This window comes from Balaenoptera ricei, chromosome 7 (genome assembly GCF_028023285.1).
Source record: "Balaenoptera ricei isolate mBalRic1 chromosome 7, mBalRic1.hap2, whole genome shotgun sequence".
Lineage (NCBI taxonomy): Eukaryota > Metazoa > Chordata > Mammalia > Artiodactyla > Balaenopteridae > Balaenoptera > Balaenoptera ricei.
In genome coordinates this window covers 64,061,370-64,067,098 of record NC_082645.1, presented here as the reverse complement: position 1 = coordinate 64,067,098, position 5,729 = coordinate 64,061,370, and the positions used below count along the sequence as shown (strand labels likewise).

At 39.6% G+C, this 5,729-nt stretch overlaps 1 pseudogene; it reads right to left on the bottom strand.

The window, feature by feature from the left end:
• Positions 1–2,167: 2,167 nt before the first annotated feature.
• Positions 2,168–2,951, bottom strand: LOC132368558 (small ribosomal subunit protein eS4-like; annotated as a pseudogene).
• Positions 2,952–5,729: the final 2,778 nt, after the last annotated feature.

The window sequence follows — 5,729 nt, the reverse complement described above, 5'->3', positions numbered from 1 at the left end:
ACTGCCAGGAAATTCCCTTAAGGTCCATTTTAGTAATCACTTCCTCCAGATGATTTCCAAATTCTGCATCTTAGCCCACGTTGACTGCGTGCCCCTCCTCTGTGGTCCCATGACACCTTGTACACATCTTTTTTTAAATCGCTTTACTTGCCACATTGTTCTAAAATGATCTGGAATGGCTCTGTTTCCCCTACTAGATTATGAACTTCCTGAGCATAGGACCATGTCTTATTCATTTCTGTAATCTTGGCTGCAACCAAACATAAATCAATGACTTCATTTGGGTTCTGATCCTCCCAATCCCTCCCCTTCACTGATCGCAGTAAGCCAACCATGATGATTTATGACTTGTGACTGAAAGACAGAGATGGGAAATAGTCCCATTTCAAGGCTGATTTCAACTCAAGTTAATTACCAGAGAGTTACAGATTCTTAGACTTAGGAGAGCAATTCCAGGTAATCTAGTTCCACTACCCACCTGGCACTTGGAGGCCCTTCTTCAACATTTCTACAAGTTGTCGGGTTATGGAGTCCTTCAAGTGTGGTGTAATGGTGCTAGGAGTGTGAGGAAACCTCAGTTCACTGGAGGCTTCCTCTTTCTACCCTCCTCTTTCAGGATGTTGTGTGAGAAAATAATGAAGTAAGAAGTTATTTGTATTAGAACACACGTCTCTACGTACATGTGCACACACATACACAGGATACGTTTAAACCTGTAAATTGCTTAAGATGATGAACAGCAGGCTATTACCTAAAATGTTAAACATAAGTTAGGGACTGAGATAGTACTCAAAGAGAAGATTATTTGTAATTTGAAGTTAAAACCATCTGTCAAATCAAGAGGCTCAGAGTCAAAAGCATATGGGTAGGTAGACTCCATAGATGGACGGCAGGGGACAAGAACCCACCTGGGCAAGGGACTGCCAGCTGGAACCGGCACTCTGGGCACCAGTCTAGCTCTACAAGAAGAAGAGGGGACTGAGCTTGAAGCAGAAGCTTCAGGTACCACTTTGTCTCAGAGTTTTGTGAGGTACACCTTACTCACTTATGCATATCTGAGTTGAACTCAATGTGCTCGAGCTGCTTAACCTTGCATTTTACATGAGTGAAGAGGTTCTCTATCCTTATCTTTTATTTTTTATTTTTTGCCTGCTGACCTTGTAGGAAATAGAGGTTTATCTGTGGGTGAGCAGAATAACAAACTCAAAGAATTCTTTAAATTCTGTCTTTGCCACTTGTTCTTAATTCTAAGTAGTTTGGGGGTAACAGCTATTACAAAGGAAGATATTAAAGTGTTTAAAATTGGAAAACTTATACTTTGTCCAGAAGTCATTCAGTCCATCCTGGTATAGCCTTTTTGGTGGCTATTCTCTTGGTTGAGTTGAAGTCTGTCTTTCTATGGCTTCCACTCATTGATCCTAGTTCTAACCCAGGACCACATGGAACAAATCCAAATGATCTGTCACATTATGGTCCCTGAATATTCTGAGGCAGTTTGCTTGTGAGATCAGAAGTCACTGAACTCATGAATATTGTGTGCTTAGCAGAGTTCTGGCTCACGGTAGCGCCTCATAACTAGTAGCCGTTATTACTAGTTGTACTATCACACTGCCTGTGAACCATTTCTTCCTTCATAAGACAAGCCCTTTTAGGAAAGTCGTTCACTGATGTCATCGAATTAATCAAAACAGAGGTCCCCACTTAATTACATCAATAATTTTACTGTAAATGTCAGACACCAGGGCGCTGGGCAACTGGAGATGTCCTTCCTCTACCCTTGACTACCTGTACCTTACCTTCATTAAGTAGCAAATCATCCTTGAAGACTTGGCTCAAGTTATGTCCTCTTTGAATCTCTTTCCCCCCCTCCAAGGAGAACTGACCACTCCATTTCCTCCCTTGATTTGAGACTGAATACTGTCTGTATTTCTTTTTGATTCCCCTCATTGTCCCCCACTATCTAGAATACTGAACTACTCTTGGAATCTGTGGTGTCAAGCAGAATGCCTGGAACATAGCGTGTGATAAATATTTATTAAAGGAATGATAACATTTGAGGGTATCAGGTTATACAATATTTATTCACTCAATATTCATGCCATATTATCTTTACTTAAGTACAAAGACTTTTCCAATCATGTCACTTAGAGATCATTTCACCCACTGCTCACCCACCCACCCACTGAGCCACCAGTCTCTTGTCTCTCTCTTCAGCAATGATGAGGTGGATATCTTTTCCTTGGGGAAGAGAAATCCATATTTTGTTGCCTTTGCCAATAACAAAAATGTTGGAGAGCCAGGTGGCAAAGTTGTTGCCATTGGCATCTTTCACAGGAACCACATCAAAAGAACCAGTGTGTCTGTCTCTGTTGGTGATCATACCAGTTCTTCCCAGGTTAGCACCTCTGGTCACCAGACACAGGGTACCAGTGTCAAACTTGAAGAAGTTGGTGGTTTGCCACTTTCCAAACCAATCTGAATGGTGTTGTTCACTTTGATGAGGGAATCAGGGTAGCAGATTGTGCAAGCATTATGGGTAACCAGATGAGGGATTCCTTTTGTGCCCACAGAGATTTTTCTCCCTTTGCACAACTTGTACTTGGCCTTAAGTGTAATACGATGAACAGCTAAGCCACCCTTGGTGTCATAGATCAGATGGAAATTCTCTCAGTCTTGTCAATGCTGATGACATTCATAAATTCAGCAGAGTAGGTTATATCCTTTTGGACCTTGCCATCAATCTTAATGAACTGCTGCATGCAGATCTTTACTTCATCTCCTGTTAGGGCATACTTAAACCTGTTCCTTAGGAAAATGATGAGAAGGAGACATTTTCTCAGCTTGTGGGGACTTGTAGATGGGCAAGGAGCAAACACACTGACCAGTTTATCCACCATCCAATGCTTTGGAGCTGCTACACTCTTCAGATGCTTCTTGGGACCAAGGTCCATGGCATGAAAAGAGGACCACCTTCTTCCAGTGCACTGATAAAATAGCTAAGGTATAAAATTTTTAGAGCTGGATGGAAATTTTAAAGATTTCTCCATGCCTCATTCCTCCATTTCAGTGGTTCTCAACCTTGACTTCATATTGGAAAGTACTGGGCAATTTTAAAAACTCCTGAGGACTGAGTCCTACCCACAAAGATTCTCATGTAATTAAAGAATTACATGTGTGTAATTACCCAGAAACCTGGCAGCTTAAAACGCCAACTAATTTATCATGTCTGTGATTCTGAGGAGCAGGGCAGGGCTCAGCTGGGTAATTCCTCAGTTCCAAGTGACATTGCTTGAGGTCACTCAGAGGTAATCAGCTGGAGGTTAGGCTGCTCTGGAGGATCAAAGACAGACTCACTCACATGTCTGGCTCCTGCAGGGATTCTTGGACGTCAGGATCAGCCAGGTCTGTCAACCAGAGCGCCTACATGTGGCCTCTCCTGTGAGGGTCTCAAGGCATTAGGGCTAGGACAGCTTCCTCCCCCTCCTCCTTCTTATTCCTCTGCCTTTCCCTATTCTTTTCTTTTTTAATATATGACATCATTTGCCATTTTTCTTGGTTTTTTTGTGGTAAAATATACATAACATAAAATTTACCTTTTAAACCATTTTAAAGTTTCATTACGTACATTCACAATTTAGTACAATCATCTGTCTATTTCCAAAATTTTTTCATTGCCTCAAACAGAAACCCTGCACCTACTAAGCAATAACTCCCCATTCCCCATTCCTCCTTCCCCTCAACCCCTCTACTTTCTGCCTCTATGAATTTACCTATTCTAGGAACATCATATAAGTGGAATCATACAATATTCATTCTTTGTGTTTGGCTTAGCTCACTTAACATAATGTCTTCAAGGTTCATCCATGTTGTAGTATGTGTCAGAACCTCATTTCTTTTTATGGATGATTACTATTGCATTGTATACATGCCACATTTTGTATATCCGTTCATCTGTTGATTGTCGTTTGGGTGGTTTCCACGTTTTGGCTTTTGTGAATAATGCAGCTGTAAACATGACTGTACAAATATCTGTTCAAGTCCCTGCTTTCAATTCCTTTGCGTATATACCTAGGAGTGGAATTGCTGGACCATTTGGTAATTCTATGTTTAGCTTTTTAAAGAGCCATCAAACTATTCTCCATAGTGGCTACACCAACTTTACGTTCCTATAAGCAGTGCATGAGTGTCCCAATTTCTACACATCTTCACCAACATATTTTATTTTCTGCTTTTAAAAAATAGTAATTTTCCTAATGGGTGTGAAGTGGTATTTCATTGTGGTTTTGATATACATTTTCCTAATGACTAGTGATGTTGAACATTTTTTGATATGCTTATTGGCCATTTGTATATCTTCTTTGAAGAAATGTTTATTCAAGTCTTTTGCCCACTTTTAAATTGAGTTATTTTGTTTTTGTTTTTATATTTGGACTTCTTACATGCCAGCTCATGGTGTTCAGAAAGAGGATTCCAAGAGACCTAGGTGGAAGCTGCAAGACTTCTTATGACTTAGCTTCAGAAGTCCTAGGACCTCACTTCTGCCGTATTTTATAGGTCACACAGGCCATCAAAGTCAGCCCAGATTCCAGGGGAGGGCTAGCAAAAAATGTGTGGCCATCTGTAATCCAACAGAGTACAATATTAAAATTAACTAAAACAATTCAATTGTTTGAATAGCAATAACAATAATAATGAATGCTGCTACAACTTTGGATTAATACGGCTTCTTTTCTCCTGAGGTCTTGAAGTGCTTTCACCCATAAAAACCTTCACCATGGGATTTTTACACATTTTAGAGATCTTTAATTATGATATAGAGCACAGTTACTTGATTTTTAAAATCACTTAGCTGACTTGCTTTTATAATGATGGGATGAGGCAGGAGACTTGGGTTTCAATTTGGGCTCTGTCATTAACTGGCTGACTGGCCTCTCTTGGGGGATGAGCTAGATGTCCTCTAACTTCTTTGCTAGCTTGGATACAGTATTGTTTTTAAGAAGGAAGATGAATTGATCAAGAATTAGGATGTAGAAAATGTCTAAGTACAGGGCAATTTGTTGCCTAGAAAGATTCCCATGTGTCATTTATTCACTATGACAGAGAAGTTACTTCAGCTTAATGACAATTATTATAGTAAGATTTAAAAATAGCATCAGCAAACGTACATACACAGTTATGATAGGAGCTGAAGAGGGGCTGAAGAAATGTCTTGGAGCCTTGAGGCAGAAGGGCAAGAAGATAAGACATAGAGCAGTTCACAGGTCAGCCAGGTGCAAAGGAACAAGGAATATGGCTTTCTAGATCAAAGTCTTTGTCTAAGAGTGGTATAAAGCAAGAATATCTGCAAACAGTGGCTAAATCCATAGGACAAAATATGCAGCAATAGGGTAGTGTTGGGGTGAGAAGAAAAGGCACCGAGCATTTGTAGTGTGTGTCTTTTATATGCCAAGTGCAGGGCTGGTTGTTTTATACTGAACTCATTTTAAAAAATTTTTTTATTGAAGTATAGTTGACTTACAGTGTGGTGTTTAGTTTCTACTGTACAGCAAAGTGACTCAGTTATATATATATATATATATATATATATATATATATATATATACACACACACACACACATACACATATATAATTTTTCATATTCTTTTCCATTATGGTTTATCACAGTATACTGAATATAGTTCTCTATGCTATACAGTAGGATCTTGTTGTTTATCCATCCTATATATA